General features: G+C 44.9%; 1 long non-coding RNA gene across 4 annotated transcripts in view; it reads left to right on the top strand.

Moving 5' to 3' along the window:
* Nucleotides 1-12,292: 12,292 nt before the first annotated feature.
* The window catches only part of LOC123279814 (uncharacterized), a 54,305-nt gene continuing 46,174 nt past the window's right edge, over nucleotides 12,293-20,423 (top strand). For all 4 annotated transcript variants that reach the window (XR_011496959.1, XR_011496956.1, XR_011496957.1 and 1 more), the window contains exon 1: nucleotides 12,293-18,579. This is a non-coding gene — a long non-coding RNA (uncharacterized lncRNA). The remainder of the gene's footprint in view (nucleotides 18,580-20,423) is intronic.

The raw sequence follows: 20,423 nt of genomic DNA on the forward strand, positions 1-20,423 counted from the left end.
TTTGTTGTGGGTCCTTCTAGTTGTGGCATGTGGGACGCTGCCTCAGAGTGGCTTCATGAGCAGTGCCATGTCCGCGCCCAGGATTCGAACCAACGAAACACTGGGCCGCCTGTAGCGGAGCGCGCGAACTTAACCACTCGGCCACGGGGCCAGCCCCTGCTGGCATGTTTTAAGTGCTACATATCATGGCTCTCAACAGCTCTGAGAAACAAGCCTGATTCGCACAGACATGAAGGCTCTTCACAAAAGTGCAAAGTCCTGGAGGGAGGGAATGGCGCTTTGTTGTTATACTTTCCGTGCCAACGGTGGCTGAGCAGGAAGCGCTGCCTTTATGGTGGACAGAGGCCACGAGAAACCAAAAGGAAGGGTGAGCTTGTCCACATTACAGGCCAGTTTCTACAGATTATAGCCTTGCCCTGAATAATCCCTAAACTCAGAATGAAGCTTTTAGTCCCCTCTTCATTGATGGTTATGGCACGCATCATAGCAGGTGTAACATTGGCTGCAGCTTCTCTCTGGGATTAGCTGTCTGCATGGAGCTTGGGGTTCCTGCTGTCGCTCTTTCTGCTGAATAATCCAAAGACTGGTTGTTCCACATCCTTGCCAGGGTGGGCTGGTGGTCCACAATCGCACCTCCTCTGTGACGACGCTGAGCTGATGGCTGGTTCTGAGGGTGCATCCCGGTCTCCGTGGGGGCGAGGGAGGACCTACTGAATTGATGTCTAGGAATTGTGGATTTAAATAAGATGCCAAAAGAATTGTAAAAGCCGGTGTCTGTACTGCCTGGAGTCCTTTCCAGTGAGCAACTGCTAACAGCAGATCTGAGGAGGAAACAGAAGGGTTGTGCAGGCCGGCACTGTTGTTTTTCATTACATGCTGAAGCTGATTTGTTTATAATTTACAATCTGCCTGAAAGCAGGGCCTCTTTCTGAAGCTCAGCTCCACAGTCTCACCTCCAGTTCCCTTGCCTTTAAAGCTGCCGTGTGTAGTTAGGTACACAGCTAGTGATGGGGCCTGGGTCACTCCTCAGCTCTACCATGATTAATGACAAAGGGGGAGTCACCACCTTTGACCTGAAGACCAGCTTCTTTAGGCTTAAGCAGCAAAGAGAGAGCTGCCAGATCTTAGATGTGTCCATGTACCCAACAGATGTTGGTCCAAATAGAACAAATTGCATCTTAAATGTCTGGTAAATAGGTGCAAGCTTATGCAAGTCTTCAGGGACAGAGTAGAGGAAATTAGAGAGCGAGGCTCCCTATTTTGTGTACGGAGCAGATTTACAAAGGGGATCCAGATGGTTCCAGATGGTTCCAGAGGGACCCCCAGAGTCGGGTACCCCAGTCTCCTGCTGCAGCCTCCCATCCTGGGGACCAGTGACATGGTGTCTGTCCTGGCACACCGAGAGGGACACTCACCAAGGGCACATATTTCAATCTCTCTGTCCTCTCAGTGCACCTGCTGCTGTGGTTCTGGAACAGGCCCAACCATCTCACTTAGACCTCATGGTTTGGCTGTGCACGTGTTTAGCAGGAAGGGAACATGAATGTCAAGGCTCTTACCCAGGCCACCTGAGGTGAGGGGCCCTTCCTGTCCTCTCCTCCCTCCCATTCTCTGCTGTCATTGATTTTCCACAGCCCTTACCTTCCTGAGGAGATTAGATCAAGTGGCCTCAGCCAAGCTTTTTATCCAGATGCTGCTTCTTGGCTCCTGCAGCAGGAAACCATCCCTGGGTTTATAATCCAGCAGCTTTGGCAGCCACGGCATGCAGAGCAGGCCTGGGCTTTGTGTTGCACACCTGGGTGAGCGCAGCTTCTCTCCTGCAGAGCCTCTGGCCCCACTTCTTCACTCCTTATTTTTTTCCTGTCCTGCCCGTATGCTCACTGAACCCTGAACAATGACAGGTTTAGAAAAAAAATCTTTGCCATGCTTTCAGAGCCCCAGCTCCTTGGCTCACCCTGCCTGGGCCACTCCCTGGAGGGGAAAATGAAACAGAGCACCAGCTTGAAGAATCTTTCTGTAGAGATGGGCTTTGAGTGATTCTAGTGTTAATGATGCGAGCACTTCCAGTCTCGGAGTGGAGGGAGCAAAGTGTTTCTCTCGGTGCAGGGACACATTGCTCTAAGTCCCCTCCAGAAATGGAGGCTTGTGCACAGCGGCGTGCAGCCCTGGGTGATGTTCAAGTCCTCTTCTCTGGAGTTGGACCCAGCTGTGCATGTCTACTCAACAGCTCCCTGGCGACCATTGCTAGGTGTGCTGGGGATACAGAAGCAACATTAGGATGTGCTCCCTGCCTTCCTATGGCTTCCAGTCACACTGGGGAAGCAATCAGTGCAAACCAAAAACAAATCATGCAAGACAGTATGTGACAAGTGCCTGTAGGTGCTTCTGAAATGAAGCATTATCTATCGGGAGTGGGGGGGGGGGGTGGTGAGGAGGAAGGGAGTAGAAAAGAGAAGCTTCTGGATACTTTGAAGGGTGGCTAGGAAGAGCGAGGGCATTTGGGATGAGGGAAATGGGAGTAGTGGGCTAGAGGGGAACAGTTGCCCTGTCCCCATCGCCATCGTTCGGAGGTGGAGTCCAGAGTCAAGGGCTGGGACCGCCCGGGGCCTCAGTGGGAGTTCGGAGTTTACTGATGGCGGTGGCGGGGGTAGGACAACATGGGACTTGGCAATTGTTTAGGGCAGCGGTCAGCAAAAGTTCCGAAAGGAGTCGGATAGTAAATATTTTAGGCTTTATAGGCCGAAAGGCAAAGTTGAAGCTATTATTGTAGGTTCTTAAATAACCTGTTAAAATGTAATCATTTAAAATGTCAAAACCAGCCATAGCTCGAGAGCTGTACCTCCCTGTCCTAGTGCTGGCAGTTGATCTGTCACACAGAGGGTGCCTCCTGGGCATCAGTCACACCTGGGAAGCCCAGATCTGGCTCCCTGATTTAATTTTACTCCACTCAACTTACATTTCCTGCAAATGCCAACCCCTGGTTTGGGGAGGGGATGTCATGCTGGGATTTCCCCGACCAGGGAAGGCCTTATAAGGAAGGTGTAGCTTACTTCTACCTCCTCATGAAAATTAGATTACTCTAGTGGCCATGGGACAGGCTGCTCTATTTCTAGGCAGGAGGAAGGAAATACCAACCTGGAACTTCTGCCTAAGACTCTGGGAGATGGGTTTTCCCTGAGCTGTTGGTGGAAGAGGGCGCAGACTGCCGGAGCATGGCCTCATTCCCCTCTGGCCCTGAGTCTTTTTCTGGACATGACCTCATCCAGGGAGCCTTGACCATGCACTTCCTCTGCTGCTCTTCACTGGTCTCTTCTCTGGCTATAGAGATGGGCCCTGGGCTGGCGTGGCCTCTGTCTGCACACGGTGTGCACGTATAGGAATGTGCCTGGTGGGGCGCGGTGGGGCCCAGCCTGGCGTAAACCAAATTCAGACCACAGACCTCCAGACAGAGCACAGTGCTTGCTACCTTCCCTTTTAATTGGCATTATTTTCTAATGTCAGACTTTGCACCATGCAATGTTTCAGCTGGAAGGAACCTTACAAAGAGTCTGGTCTGTCCCACTCATCTTACAGATAAGCAAACTGAGGCCCATAGAGAAGAGGTGATTTACCCAAGGTCACACCCCACTTACAGGAAACTGGGACTAGAATTGGCTGGAATCCTAGGCTGGATTTCTCTCTGTATCCCACTCTGCTCCTTCTGCATGGAAGTCTGCAAGTTCTCGTGAAGCTGCCCTCTGCCCCATCTCCTGAGACACATCCTGCCACATCAGCTTATCTGTGTCCAGTCTGCCTGTGAGGGCTGCCTCCTGGGTATCCAGTCTGCCTGTAAAGTCCTGATCTGTCTCCTCTGATTTGATTGTTCTCAATTCAACTTGCGCTTACTGCAAGTGTCAAGCCTGTATAGGCAATAGAGATGTAGCGCCATGATCAACAGTGTCCTGCATACAAGCCTCTCTCTGTCTAGAGGGGGAAACTAAAACGTTTATAATCCAGGGTACTTAGTACTATCATTCGTTTGTTCATTCATCCATTCATTCACTCATTCCTCCATTCATTTAACAAATATTTATTCAATAAGTATTTACTAAGAGGCAGGCAGCGTGCTAGTCTCTGGGAGTAGCTGGCAAGGGATCTTCCCTGATTCATTTTTCAGTCAAGTGGGGAGAATCAACAATCAAGTAAGCAAACAAATATTTTGTTAGATCATTTTTAAATTGATGAAAGAGGCACAGAGGAAGTGAGCAACATTGTAACTGGGGAGAGATGCATGGTTGGAGAGGAGTGACTTGGAGCGAAGCATGAGAAGGCCTGAAATGAGGCGAAGAGTGGGGAACGACAGGGATGTGGGGACCTGGGTCCCTAGGAGGGAGCGCATGTTTGCTTGCAGAGGCAGAGGGGCGGAGACCTCAGGCAGCCGGGGGCCAGGGAAAGCCCAGGCCCACTGCATGCTCCAGGCAGGCTTTGCCATCCCAGCACCACCCACCCCGGCCACTCGCTACTGAGGAGCAGAACTGTGGCCCTGCCAACCCAGGCAGCACACCCAAAAGAGACGCAGCGGGACCCGCCACAAAAGAAAGCAGAACACGAGTTTCTACTGGGAGGCAAGCGATGGGTTCAAATCCGATTTTTTTTTATTTGCAGGAGCAGGCAAAGGCCTTCAAAGGTCCCTTGATTGCTTGGCCAACTAATAGGAGAGCACAGCAGATTCTTGATTCTGTGCCAAAAAGTAAGCACGGACAACCTAGGGCTGCAGACTGAGGCTGGCCCCAAGTTGGGAGGTGGGGTCTGGGGGGCAAGAAGCCCAGGGGACCTATAGTTCCTCCCAGAACAGGAACTGAAAAATCTAAGAGGGGCTGTGGTGGAGTCAAGAAGAGGGCATGGTGGGAAAGCCGAACTTCTGTGTGCAAAGCGTGTTGCCTAGAAATCAGAACAAAGCCTCCACTTGCACCCGGCCGTGACCTGGCTTGGGCACTGACATGCGTGCTCCTTTGTGGTTCTTTGAGGACCGAAGGACTCTGGAGGAGCAGAGCGGGGCTTCCCCTTCAGCCTGCCCACACTCCCCCTTGCTTCCTGTAACTCACTGGTGGACATTGGGTCTTTTTTCCATGTGAGGGAGCCCTTCTTTGGGAGAAGTAGAGCCGTGGGGACCGTGTAGGAGCTGGAGATGTGCGCTGACCATCCAGGAGGCTTGCTCAGTGTCTCCCTCCTCTCACTGTGTTCTCAGTACCCTCTCTCAAGCGTGACAGCCTGTGCCCAGAAGCCACTTCTGCCTCCTACAGGTGTCTCGCATCTGCTGGCACAACCCCATCAGTGCCAGGTACTGTGGCGAGGACGGAAACGAGACCGATTCTGCCCTCAGGAAACTCCGAGACTGATGTGGGCAGGCTGCACCTGCCTGTATACGAGGAGACACATGCAAAAATCATAACAAATAAACTAAAAATACAACCAAAGAAACTTCTGTGAATGTCCCTGAGAAATATCATTGTGCTTAAAGGTTTTGGCAATTGATCTAAGTCCAATGGGGTTATTGAGCCAGGCTTCCTGGGAGAAGTGGTCCTCAGAAGCAGTGTGAAGGGAAGAGAGCATAGATCTAGTTCTTATCGATAGAAGTCTTCCCCATCCTTCCGCCCGCGTGAACCCTCCTGTCAACTCCCACAGCCCTCTCTTGTCATTGGTCGCTCTATCCCCTGCATTGGTTATTTGTGCCGTGTCTTCTCTCTCAGGTTGTGCTGGCCTGCTCACAGCACATGGCGTCTTGTGCCTCGCTGTGGCTCTGTCAGCTCCTAGCACATGGCCTTTGTGCGCCAATATGGTGAGAGCTCAGTGGTGATCCACTGAACCCCAAGTTTTACATGGAAAGAATGAGCTTTGCCTTTTCTTTCCTTAAATCTTCAATTTTATAGTGACTGGTGTCCTGAAACATCTGAAGGCTATGGTTAGGAGTCTTTGACTTCAGTTTTTGGTAATCCTGCAAACTTGTGTTTCAACACAGGACTTGTTCTTTGGGAACTTCTGAGTGCTTATAATGCGACCTCACTGCAATGTAATGTTTACTATAAATTTCCAAATTACTGCAATAATAAAACTGAAGATTTGCACAGCAGCTTTGCTCTAGAGAGTGCAAAGAGCTGTCCCTCTGGCGTGTATGATTAACAACTGAGATCACTACAGCCTGCATGGGTACCTCAGTAATCCATGCCAATTACAAGAAATGTACAGAAGATGTCCATGCATGTTTCCTCCCCAGCCAATGGAACTTTTTATTTCTGCAATAATTTGCATTTTTAAAATAGATGTCATCTTGGAAATTGAGACAACTCATCCCGATTGTGCTTAGGTGGCCAAGGCATCCAGTTTCAAGGAACTGTTTCTCACAAAATATTCAACTTGAACAACTACCGGTGGTGTTTACTTCTGCTCCTCTGTTGTATGCTCTTAATAGTGCATGTTATGTTATTGTTATTTATTGTTCTTCTTTGGTTGTGGTGAAGTCATCTATAAATGCCACATCATTTGGATAGAGTTGTAAAGTGGAGTCTGGGATGGCCATGGTCACCTCCTCATGGTCTTTCTGCTTCCCTTTCACTGTTTGCTCCAGGCCGCCCTACACACGACTTCCAAATCAGTCACTCCAGAGGACAACTCACATCACCACGTCTGTCCAGGGCTCCTAAACAGAATAATTCCAGTCCCTTTAGCCCGACTTAAAGTCCTCCATAAGGGCCGGCCGGGTGGCGCAGTGGTACCACTTCTCGGGGGCCCGGGGATCGCCGGTTCGGATCCCAGGTATGGACATGGCTCTGCTTGGCAAAAGACATGCTGTGGCAGGCGTCCCACATATAAAGTAGAGGAAGATGGGCATGGCTGTTAGCTCAGGGCCAGTCTTCCTCAGCAAAAAGAGGAGGATTGGCAGCAGTTAGCTCAGGGCTAATCTTCCTCCAAAAAAAAAAAAAGTCCTCCATAATGTGGTGCTAAATCTTCCTTTTCAGCCTTCTCTTTCTCTACAGTACCCACCCCCAAAGACACCCATACTTTGTAGTTATGCTGGACAAAGTCATGGCCCAAGTTGACACCTATCAGCATACCATCTCATCCGTCAGTCTCTTGGTTGGCATACCTGACTCTTATTTCCATCTACCGAAATCCTACTCGTCCTTCAATGCACAGCTCAAGTATCTTCTCCTCAAAGGAGCTGTCCTCAGGCCCTCCAGTCCAAAGCCACTTCCCCTTCCTCAGTGCTCCCATCATCAACACCTTCTGCTCCAACCGTAGTCAGCTGTCTAGCTATCTCTCTCCTACCCAAGCTAGAACAAGCTCTTCCTTGAGAACAGGAATTGGCTCATCATCTTCCTGTTCACCTCAGGGCCTAGAATTGGGCCCAGGATACAGCAGGTACTTAATAATAAGGCTTCGTGGACTAAATGGACTCTTCTTTGGACTTCTTGCCTGTACCGTAGAATTAGGTCCCAGACCTCTCAAACCACGAGACATCTAAAGTAGCTTCCTCATTATCTCCATACGTGATGTGTTGATGAGGAAACTGCGATGGGTAAGGAGCTGGGTTAAGCCCTTGACAAGCTGTTTTGTAATACAATAAAATATAATCTCTCTGGGCCTCCCATGTTGAACATTGTAGAACAATCATTGATACCGTCATTCCTTGGCATCTAGGCAGCTGTGGAACAATGGCCTTCGTTTAACAGTTGTCGTTGCTCTGCCTCCTCTCACCGTGTGTAGACCAGGTGGATGATAGCATTTAACATGAGCAGGGACTTCTAGAATTAGAAGTGTGGAGCACTCTCTGGGTGAGGATTCAGGGGAGTGCTTCTGGGACCAAGGAAGAGCCATAGAGTGGGGATGGAAGAGAGAATGGGCTGAGGGATAGAGGTGGAAGACTGGAGAAATTCTCACTCTGGGTAAAAAAAATGTTGGCAAGGGTAGGGTGACTGTGCATCAGAGGTGCCAAGCTCAACCAGTGTACATCTGTTGTTGATCGATGAAGTCTTATTAATTACTTCTAACACTCCATCCTCCTGGCTCCCTAAATGTCGCAGTTTGGAAGATGAATTGAATGGTCACCCAGGCAGAGGTGGTGGTAGTGGTGGTGACAGCCTCTCTTTCCATCATTCTCTGCTGTTGTTTTCACGGGGAGCCCTGTCTCCCCAGGTTGGTTGGCTGTAATACTAGCAGCAGGTGGCGTCTGCAGGGCCGAGCATAGTCAGGCTATCACGCATTTCCTGTGCCAGGTGTTGTGCTAGATGCTGGGATTTAGGCAGACATAAGACATTAGAGGGCCCTGTGTGCCATGAATCCGTGTTGTCAACCCAAGTCCAATGTCACATATTTCTCCAATCCTGGCCTAGGACTGGGTAAAATCTGCAGAAGTCTCAAGAATTGAAAAGACAGTAAGGCTCCCCCATATGTAATTCAAAATAAAAACAATACTAACCAAAACATAAATTTAAGAAAATACCAAAAAGTTCTAATATTTTCCTTGATGCTTTTACTGAAATATCAAGTTATTTAAAAAGAAAATTTCGATGCCCCCTGTTGAGCTGGTGTCCTCAGCTCAGCTTGCCTCTTCTTTTTGCATAGTCCAGCACTGACCCAATCCCCTCCCAGCTGGCAGGGTCCCTCCCCATCCTCCCTTGGTCACATCACTGGGCCCAATCATGGTTGCATGCAGTTCTGTCAGGGTGGCTTTTCAGAGTGGGAAATGGATTCCAGATGTTGACAGCTGGTAGCCACCAAAGTAGACCTCAGTCTGAGTGGAGCATGGAATTTCTCAGACCCACACAGAGGCCTTTGTCCTGCAGCGCTAGAGGGGCCGCCTTGATGCCACCTCCAGCGAGGCATGGCTCCTTGTGTCTTTTCTGGGAAAACACTGAGAGGGCAAAGTTGAGGATCAAGTCTCTGCTGTGAATTATTGATGGCCCCTTTCTGACACTGGGCCTGGACTATCTTCGTGCTGTGGGAAACAGAGGGGATGTGTGGTGTGGACACTGAGTTTCAGAGACTAACTTGAAACAAAGGAACAATGATAGGATTATAATGAAAACTGTACATTAATAAGACAATTGAATTCTACGATAAAGGGTATGTCAATGAGGTCTGACCGTGAACTCATTAGACTTTTTTTAAAAGATGTATAATTCTTTCTTTATTCAACTATTTTATTGAGGTCATAATGGTTTATAATACTGTGTAACTTCAGGTGTATATTATTATTTATCAGTTTCGGTATAGACTACATCGTGCTCACCACCAATAGTCTAATTTTTATCCATCATTGTATGTATATGCCCCCTTATCCCTTTAGCACACCTCCCAACCCCCTTCCCCTCTGGGAACCACTAACCTGTTCTTTTTATACATGTTTGTTTATCTTCCACATATGAGTGAAATCATGCAGTGTTTGTCTGTCTCTGTCTGATTTATTTCTCTTAACAGAATACCCTCAAGGTCCATCCATGTTGTTGCAAATGGGATGATTTTGTCTTTTTTATGGCTGAATAGTATACCATTGTGTATATGTACCACAGCTTCTTTATCCATTCATCAGTTGATGGGCTTGGTTGCTTCTATGTCTTGGCTGTTGTGAATAATGCTGCAATGAACATCTGGGTGCAGAAGTCTCCTTGGATTGTTTAGTTCAAGTTCTTTGAATAAATACCCAATAGAGAGATACCTGGGTTGCATGGTATTTCTATTTTTAATCTTTTGAGAAATTACCCTACTGTTTTCCATAGTGACTGCACTGGTTTGCATTCCCACCCATGTATGAGGGTTCCTTTTTCTCCACATCCTCTCAAACACGTTATTTTTTTTCTTGGTAATTATGGCCATTCTAACAGGTTTAAGATGATATTTCACTGTAGTTTCGATTTGCATTTCCCTAATAATTAGTGATGTTGAACATCTTTTCATATGCCTTTATCCATTTGTATACCTTCTTTGGAAAAATGTATGTTCATATCCTCTGCCCATTTTTTGATCTGGTTGTTTTTTTGTTGTTGAGTTGTATGAGATCTTTATATGTGTTTGAAATTAATCCCTCATTGGATACATGATTAGCAAATATTTTCTCCCAGTTTGTTGGTTGTCTTTTCATTTTGTTCATGGTTTCCTTTGCATTTCAGAAGCTCTTTAGTCTGATGTAGTCCCATTTGTTTATTTTTTCTTTTGTTTCCCTTGCTTGAGTAGACATGGTATTCAAAATGAAGCTGCTAAGACCCATGTCAAAGAGTGTACTGCCTATATTTTCTTCTAGGAGTTTTATACTTTCAGGTCTTACATTCAAGTCTTTAATCAATTTTGAGTTAATTTTTGTGTATGGTGTAAGAGAATGGTCTATTTTCATTCTTTTGCATGTGGCTGTCCAGTTTTCCCAACACCATTTATTGAAGAGACTTTCCTTTCTACATTGTATGTTCTTGGCTCCTTTGTCAAAGATTAGCTGTCTGTAGATGTGTGATTTTATTTCTGGGCTCTCAATTCTGTTCCATTGATATGGTGTATCTGTTTTGTGCCAGTACCATACTGTTTTGATCACTATAGCTTTGTAGTATATTTTGAAGTCAGGGATTGTGATGCCTCCAGCTTTGTTCTTTTTTCTCAGGGTGGCTTTAGCTTTTCAGGGTCTTTTGTGGTTCCATATAAATTTTAGGATTCTTTGTTCTATTTCTGTGAAGAATGTCATTGGGATTCTGATTGGGATTGCATTGAATCTGTAGATTGCTTTAGATAATATGGACATTTTAGTTATGTTCATTCTTCTAATCCATGTGCATGGAATATCTTTCTATTTCCTTACGTCACTTTTTATTTATTTCAATAATGTCTTACAGTTTTCAGTGTATAGGTTTTTCACCTCCTTGGTTAATTTATTCTTTGATATTTTATTCTTTTATTGTGATTGTAAATGGGATTGTATTTGTGAGTTCTCTTTCTGCCAGTTCATTATTAGTGTATAAAAATGCAACTGATTTTTGTAAGTTGACTTTGTACCCTGCAACTTTGCTGTAGTTGATTATTTCTGATAGCTTTCTGATAAATTTATAGGGTTTTCTATGTATAGGATCATGTTGTCCGCAAACAGTGAGATTTTCACTTATTTCTTTCCAATTTGGATACTTTTTATTTCTTTTTCTTGCCTAATTGCTCTGGCCAAAACATCCAGTGCTACATTGAATAGGAGTGGCAAGAGTGGGCACCCTTGTTGTGTTCCTGTTCTCAGAGGGATGGCTTTCATTTTTTCCACCAGTGAGTATGATGTTGGCTGTGGGTTTGTCATATATGGCCTCTATTATGTTGAGGTACTTTCCTTCTAGATCCGTTTCATTGAGAGTTTTTATCATAAATAGATGTTGGATCTTGTCAAATGCTTTCTCTGCATCTATTGAGATGATCATGTGATTTTTAGTCTTCATTTTGTTAATGTGGTGCATCACGTTGATTCATTTGTGAATGTTGAACCATCCCTGCGTCCCTGGTATAAATCCCACTTGATCATGGTGTATGATCCTTGTTATGTATTGCTGTATTCAGTTTGCCAATATTTCGTTGAGGATTTTTGCATCTATGTTTGTCAGTGATATTGGCCTATCATTTTTTTTCCTTGTGTTGTCCTTGTTCAGTTTTGGTATCGGAGTGATGTTGGCCTCATAGTACAAGTTAGGAAGGATTTTATCTTCTTCAATTTTTTGGAATAGTCTGAGAAGGATAGGTATTAAATCTTCTTTGAATGTTTGGTAGAATTCTCCAGAGAAGCCATCTGTTCCGGGACTTTTGTTTTTTGGCAGGTTTTTGATTACTGTTTCAATCTGTTTGCTTGTGATTCAGATTTTCTATTTCTTTTGATTCAGTTTTGGGAGATTGTATGAGTCTAAGAATTTATCCATTTCTTCTAGGTTTTCCAATTTGTGGGCATATAGTTTTTCATAGTATTCTCTTATAATCCATTTTATTTCTGTGGTATCCATTGTAATTTCTCCTCCTTCATTTCCAATTTTGTTTATTTGAGCCTTCTCTCTTTTTTTCTTAGTGAGTCTGGCTAAGGGCTTGTCAATGCTGTTTATCTTCTCAAAAAACCAGCTCTTAGTTTCTTTGATCCTTTCTTTCTTTCTTTTTTTTTTTTTGATCTCTATTTCATTATTTCTGCTCTAATTTTATTATTTTCCTCCTTCTGCTTACCTTGGGCTTTGTTTGTTCTTTCCCTAGTTCCGTTTGGTATAGTTTAAGATTTTTTTTTTTTTTTTGAGATTTTTCTTGATTGTTGAGGTGGGCCTGTATTGCTATGTATTTCCCTCTTGGAACCACTTTTGCTGCATCCCATAAGAGTTGGTATGATGTATTTTCATTTTCATTTGTCTCCAAATATTTTTTGATTTCTCCTTTGATTGCTTCATTGATCCAATGGTTTTTAGTAGCATGCTGTTTAGTCCCCACATATTTGTGACTTTCCCAGCTTTTCTCTCATGGTTTATTTCTAGTTTCTCAGGATTGTGCTTGGAAAGGATGCTTGAGATGCTTTCAGTCTTCTTAAATTTGTTGAGGCTTGCTTTATTTTCCAACATATGGTCTATCTTTGAGAAAGTTCCATCTGCACTTAAGAAGAATGCGTATTCTGCTGTTTTTGGATGGAATGTTCTATATATATCTATTAAGTCCATCTGGTCTAGTGTTTCATTTAGCTCCACTATTTCCTTGTTGCCTTTCTGTGTGGATGATCTATCCATTGGTGTAAGTGGGGTGTTGAGGTCCCCTACCATTATTGTGTTGCTCTTAATTTCTCCCTTTAGGTCTGTTAATAGTTGCTTTATGTACTTTGGTGCTCCTGTGTTAGGTACATATACGTTTATAAGTGTTATGTCCTCTTGGTGAAATGTAACTTTTATCATTATATACTGCCCCTCTTTGTCTCTCATTGTCTCTTTTATCTTGAAGTCTGCATCTTCTGATGTAGGTATGTCAACACCATCTTTCTTTTGCTTGCCATTTGCTTGGAGCATCATCTTCCATCCCTTCACTCTGAACTTGTGTTTGTCTTTAGTACTGAGATGTGTTTTCTGGAGGCAGCAAATTATTGGGTCTTGTTTTTAAATCCATCCACCCACTCTGTGTCTTTCTATTGGAGAATTCCATCCATTTACATTTAGAGTGATGTTGATATATAAGGGCCTAATACTGCCATTTTATCTCTTGTTTTCCAGTTTTTCTATATTTCCCTTGTTTCTCTTCCCTTGTGTTTCTGACTGCCATTTCAGTTTGGAGATTTTCTGTGATAGTTTTCTCTATATTTATGATTTGTGTCTCTGCTTTGATTTTTTTGTTTAGTGGTTACCAATGAGGTTTGTATAAAACATCTCGTAGATGAGATAGTCCATTTTCTGATAGCCTCTTATCTCCATTAGCCTAAGCAGGTTCTGTCCCTACCTTCTTCCCCATCTACATTATTGTCACAAATCATTCTGTTTCATGTTGTGAGTTTGTGATTAAAATAAAGTGTTTATAGTTATTTTGATGCTTTCCTTCCCTTTATCTTTTATATTATAATTGCTTGCTAACCTGTTCTGATAGAGAGTTGCAATTTTCTGATTTTGTCTATTTATCTCCTTGCTCAAGGCTTTGTAAACGTTTGCCTTTTTGTTTCAGGTGTGAGGGCATCCTTGATCATTTCTTGTAAGGGAGGGTCTGGTGGCAATGAACTCCCTCAGCTTTTGCTTATCTGGGAAAGTTTTTATTCCTCCATCATATTGAAGGATAGTTTCACTAGATACAATATTCTTGGCTGGAAGTTTTGTCTTTCAGTATTTTGAATTTATAATTCCAATCCCTCTTAGCCTGTAAGGTTTCTGCTGAGAAATTCGCTGAAAGCCTAACAGGAGTTCCTTTGTATGTTATTCTCTTCTGCCTCACTGCTCTTAATATTTTTCTTTGTCATTGATTTTTGCCAGTTTTACTATTATCTGCCTTGGAGAAGGTCTTTTTGCATTGATGTAATATAGAATTCTATTGGCTTTATATATTTGTAAGTTCACTTCCTTCCCTTGGTTTGGGACGTTCTCAGCCATTATTTCTTTGAACAAGCTCTCTGCTCCTTTCTCCTTCTCTTCTTCCTCTTGAATGTCTATAATCCTTATGTTGCATTTCCTAGTTGAGTCAGATATTTCTCAAAGAATTTCTTCTGTTTTCTTCCTTCTGAGGAAGATTTGCCCTAAGTTAACATCTGTGCCAATTCTCCTCTACTTTGTATGTGGGATGCCTCCACAGTATGGCTAATGAGTGGAGTAGGTCCACACCTGGAATCTGAACCCATGAACCCTGGCTGCTGAAGTAGAGTATGGAAATTTAACCACTCAGCCACGGGACTGGCCCCTCTTCATTTTTTTTAAGTCTTAGTTCTCTCTCCTCCTCCATCTGAAGCGTTTCCATATTTCTGTCCTCTAAACTACTAGTTCTGTTCTCCATAATGTCAGCTTCATTTTTTAATGTTTCTAGATAGTTTTTTATCTCAATCATTGTGTTATTCATCTCCAGAATTTCTGTCTGGTTTTTATTAGTTTCAATCTCTTTTGTGAAGAATTACTTCTGCTCGTTAATTCTATTCCTGAGTTCATTGAACTATCTTTCTGAGTTTTCTTGTAACTCATTGAGTTTCTTTATGAGAATTATTTTGAATTCTCCATCATTTACATTGTAAATTTCTGTGACTTCAGGATTGGTTTCTGGAGACCTGTCATTTTCCTTCTGCTTTGGAGTGCTAATGTAGTTAATGGTGTTTGAAGAAGTGATCCCTTGCTGTTGCGTAGTGGTAGTATCAGGTTGCAGATTCCACCTGCCAGGACTGTGGGGGGGGGGGGCAGGAGTTGTTTTCTGAACCCACCACATTGGCTGGAAGTTATGCCAATAGGATTTGTCTGCATTTGCCCTCTGGCTGCAGCCACTTCGTGGGTCACACAAGCTCATGCAGGTGCTCTGGTGCAGATCCACTGCCTTGACCCGGGATGGCTGAGCTGGTGTGCTAGGCAGGGGAGGGGAGTGGGTGTGGGGGTGCTTTCTTTCATGCATATGAGGGCCTGCTCTGTGCTCATGGGCAGTTTGCCTAGGCTGCTCTGCTTGGTGGGGACACCTACATGGTGGCTGAGCCATGCCACTCAGTGTGGAGTGTTTCTGCAGGCCAGGAAGCAACTCTGAAACTGAAAGCATTCACACCCAGGCCTGCCTGCTCTCCCACCTCCTCTTACAGTTGCACACTGGCAGCTGCTTGAGGACCCGCAAACTAGATTGCTGCTGCTGGGAAGAGGGAAGATATCTGCTTACCTCTTTCCACTGCTTCCTGGGAATCCTGTACCCCCACCTTTAGATGTATGGCTGCATGGGCCTCCCACACGTCCTGTTGTGCTTTGTAGGGAATCCTCTGTTGGTTGATGAATGTCTGTTTACTTGTAACTTGGGGGGAGAGACTAAGTGAACAGCTCCCTCTGACCATGATTCTGACGTCACTCTCCTCATTAGACTTTTTTTTAAAGCAAATGTATATGTACAGACCTTCTGACACACAAATAAATTAGTTCAAAGGGGTCCTCTTATAGAAGGCTATGCATGTAACTAGGAAATGCTGCCGTTGTTGAAAACATTTTGGAATTCTCCTTTAGGAACCCATTCAGATTCAGTTCCTTATGTTGACAGATATTGTCTTATCAGGTGGCAAATTCCTACTGAACTTTAAAGGGCCAGCAGTCACTCACACTTTGGTATGAACTAGTTAAATCAAATGCAACTTAACTATAATCTGATAGTCTAGGAAATGGAAGGAGAAGGTTGTGTAGGGGGAGGCAGAGCTTGGCAGTGGAATGCTGGATGGCAGAGGGGGTTAAAGAATTGTGGGGAGTGGAGAACTTAGGGCCTCCAGAGAGCAACTGGAGAGTCTGCTGTGCCCTAGGATACTGAAAAAAGAAGGGGTGGGATGCAGGGCTCAGGGGTGGGAGAGGATTAGGAAGGCATAAGGAGGAGCCTTGGGGTCAGTACGTGAGGAGGCATTGAGGCAGTCAAAAGTTCACTTAAGTGAAAGGCTGGGAGGCAAGTGGACTGGATCAGAGTTGGAATCCTAATTTTGTCATTTATTAGCTATGCGACCAAAAGCAAGTGATACCTTTCTAAATGGCTTACTATAAAACAGTTTTTTCCAACTATAAAATAGGGGTAATAATAAGGCCTTCTTTCAGCATTGTCACAGGGTAAATGTAATAAATTACATGGATGGTTGTTAGGCAGTCAGTGCTCGTAAAGGTCAGTTTGTTGTTATTACTTGTGTAAAGTTCCAGGAGATGGCCTAGCACACGCCCTGCCCCTTCCAAGTGAAGCCTCACCAAATTCAACTCAGCAACGTTTGTTGAGCACTAATATCCCCCCTGCCGTGTTAGGGCTATCAGATGGAGAAAGATGAATTCAAGGGAATTATTTGCCTACGATCTACCAAGCAGCCCAAACCAAGCTCACAAATGACAAAAACAGATGTAGGAGTCAGGTGTTTGAGAGGGAGTTGAAGGATGGAGGACATTCACACAGGTGGGGGACGTGGGCAGGGTGATCCTTGAGAAGGAAGGAGTAGAGGCACAGAGGTGGGGTCATCTGAGTAGTGAGTGGATCGGTCAGTGCTGTGGAGCAGGAACAAGACTGTCCTGTTGCAGCCACGTATGAAGCCTGCAATGTATTACTGGCTTCTCATCTTATCTCAACTTGAGCTGCGTTTCCAATACAGGTCTGAAAACTGGGCTCAGGGCAGCTTACACTATTTGTCAATATTATACTTCCTTCATAGTGTTAAAGAAAAAACACTTTAAGATCTACCAGTTTGCAAAAGATTCTTGTGAACCGATGAGATCCACAGGAGGAAAAAGATGCCACTTGTTTTACTATTTGTTTTTCCCAATCACAGAAACTAAATCTCTCTCAGATTGCCTGTTGTCTGAGATAAGTGACAATTTGAATGGATATTGGAAAAGGTGTGAACTTTTGGGTGTAGTTACATACCAGGTGAAATTTAGTATATGGATGCTAACAATCCAAAGCCTGAAGCATACAGACTCCACCTCTGTGTCCCTCCTGGAAATTAATGAGGTCTGAGATCACAGGGAGGGTTGTTCATTCATTCATTCACTCAAACCTGCATGCATTATAGTGTAGGAGACCAGGCGATCTGGAAATAGGGTGCCTGGGTTTGCATCCTAGCTCTAGCTTACTTTCTGTGGAGCCCTCTTTGTGTATGTCATGTGGGGTAACAGTACTTTCCTCATATGGTGGTTGTGAGAATTAAATGAAATAGCGCATGGCATATACTTAGTACATGGCCTGGTGTGTAGTAAATTGCGAAAATCACTATCACTCCACATCTTGTCTGTATCAGGTACTGTGCTTAGTGCTATGAATAAAGTAGAGCCCCTGACCAAAAGGCAGAGAAGGTTACAGTGGACAGTAGCTCTGAGTTCACGCACATCTTTTGCATTTCTCCAGGGTTTATGGGCAGGTCCCTTACTGGAAGGGATTTTTAAGAGTCCCTTCTCTTATATCTTAGCACTTTTGACAGACTACTCATGCCACCTCTTCAGAAAGACTTTCTCTGGCCTCCAGCCCCTCCAATCCCATCTCCCTGTTTTCCCTAATTTCCTTCATAGCACTTACCATTTTCTGAACTTGTATTCCTTGCTTACTTGCTCATTGCCTTTTTCTCCTGCTCGAATGTAAGCTCTAAGAGAACCAGGACCTTGCCTGGTTCATTTCCCCTCATATCCCAGGCACACTATAGTGTTTAATAAATGCTTCTTGGCTGACTGACTACTGAATGAAGGCCAGCAGGAGGTCTTGAGTGGTGCAGATCTGACAGAACAATTAGATTTTAAGTCGTTCCTTGAGGACAGAGGCCATGTTTACTTCTATTATCTTTCTTGGCTTCCCCCCCACCAACCCGCCACAGAGTTCTGGACACACGGCAGAGCAGGACAAACATTTGTTGGCTGCTTGGTTGAATCAATAATGAGAGAGAAGGTATACCTGGATGGAGTAAAGGGAGTATGGAGATTATGGGTCTTGAAGACAGAACCAAGCGTAGCAAATTGTTTTTAGTGTGGTGTGGAGGAACAAGTAGATTTATAGTCATTTTTACTGTTTGTGAATTTAAAACTATGGCACATGAGCTCATACAAGAAAGCTGGAGGTTTCACAATTTTCCATTGCTTTGAAATAGAGGTCACTTCCATCTACATTGGCATCCACCCCTTAGGTCTACGTGACATTTACAAGTCATTTATCAGCACTGAACTCCCAAGAGCTTGCTCTGCCATTCTCCAAGATGTTGGCTGACACCTCTGACAGGAGAAGCCAGGATGTGTTTTGACAACCAAGTGGTTTCCTTAGCAAACTGCGGGTGTTCTCAGGCAGCTCAGTGGAGAAAGCTCTGGCTTTCAGATCAAGACCGTACCTCTCAAGGGCTTTCCCTCTCTGAAGCACACGTTGACTTCATCCTAAGGCTGTTATTTGGATTTGTCCCTGGGCTCTGTGAATCTGTCTTGTCAGGTGAGTCAAAGCAAGTCTCAGTTCTCCTCACCTTTGTTATTTTACTTAAGAAAAGCCAGCCAACTTGTAACACAAACATCCAGAGACCCCAGAACATATGTTCTGAGCCCTTTCTAAGAACTCAGCAGTGAGCTAAGTACCATGGCGGGGAGTACGGTCAAGACACCAAGAGTCAAAGTGGAGTGTCAACTCCTACACAGATGAGATTTAAGAATTCAAGGTAGTGGGTGCTACTGGTACTGCTAGCTACTCCTTGCTGATACCTACTGTGTGCCGGGCTTCATGGTAGATATTTTATAAACATTACCCTCAGTCACGGAAAAATCCTTGCCAAGTTGACCAATGAAATTTGTAGAAACCACACAGCTAATAACCGGCAGAGCAGGATTTGAACCCACGTTCTCTGCTTCCAGACTGTGTGTCTCTTTCCCCCCAGCCAGCTGGTAAGGCTGTTAAGGGTTGAACGTGGACGAGTTAAGATCCGTACTGATAGGTACTCCAGGTAGAGCCATGAAGATCCACCTTAACGGTGAACACTGGATGTGAATAGTTGGAAAGGGGGGCTGTAGTGAGTTTTGAACTGCTGACTGAGGGGTTTGGAGCTGATTCTATAACGTGGGCGAGGGCAGCTGTGGAGGTTTTCAAGAGGGGGAATTAACCCTATGAAAGTGGTATTTTAAGAAAACTTGCAAGAATGGCATGTGGGCAACCCGGGACAGGGAAACCAGCCATGAAGTTTTGGGCCAGCAGAGGTGTGAGAATGCTCTCACTTCCCTATTGGCTGCTCTGTGTGAGAATGATTTCTCTTCCTCTCTACTCACCTCCATTTCAGCACAGCTGCTGATGTCCCCCTACATGGCCGAGGCAGTTCTGCCCCTCTGAAGCGCTCTCCCCAGCTCCTGCTGGGCCTGTGGCCTGACTCCCTCAGGCCAGGGGGCCACCGCTATGTCTAAGGTTGCCTGGCTGTGCAGGGCCTCAGCAGATCCAAATAAGCACATTTTCCTTAGCCTGAGGGAAGCCTGCCAATCTACTGCCATCACAAGGGGGTACAAATCTTTTGCTCTCTTGCTAAAAATGCAACTGGACCTTATAGAAACAACTTGGATGCTTTAGAACATAATTTATTTCCCTTGTCTCATTAGGGGAAGGATGGGAAGATGATGCCTCTTATTTTAAATGGGAGACCAACGTCACATATTGCCTAACGTCATGCTTGACTTTTGCTGGAAGTTTGTCTGTGAAGTACAGATAGGATGTCACGATTTTTTTCTCCTACAATGTATTTAGGGCTCCCAGAAAAGACACAGCTACTTTTACCAAGAGAGAAGGTGCCAGTTCCCTGATGGTTGGTTGCTACCAGCACCCCAGGCTCAGGGACACACCTGTAGAGATGCGATTGTGGCGTATGGCATGGGGGAGGGCTTTGGGGCATCTACTCCCTATTCTCTCCACATCAGAGGGGCAGCTTCAGCCTCTGAAAGCTGATACTAGTAGATCTGGCAACATGGAGTGGACCCAGGAGTTCATACAACCAGACAACCATAGAATCAGGGAGTATCAGAGCTGGAAGGTGTCTCAGAGCCCAACAATAGCAGTGGTCCTCAAATTTCAGGGTGTATAAGAATCCCCAAGGGTGCTCCCAAAAATCCAGATTTGTGGGCCCTCCCCCGAGTGATTCTGACTTAGTAGGTCTGAGGAGTCTGCATTATTAGTTGGAACTCTTCACTATAAGCTACAGGAACTCCTGGTCCTGGTCTGAGCAGGAAAGTAGCCATAGAAAGGATACGTGTGGCACGTGGAGCCAAGGGAAGCTGGGCAGGCGGAACTGCTCTGGGACCTATAGA

The sequence above is a fragment of the Equus asinus genome, chromosome 22, assembly GCF_041296235.1.
Source record: "Equus asinus isolate D_3611 breed Donkey chromosome 22, EquAss-T2T_v2, whole genome shotgun sequence".
Classification (NCBI taxonomy): Eukaryota; Metazoa; Chordata; class Mammalia; order Perissodactyla; family Equidae; genus Equus; species Equus asinus.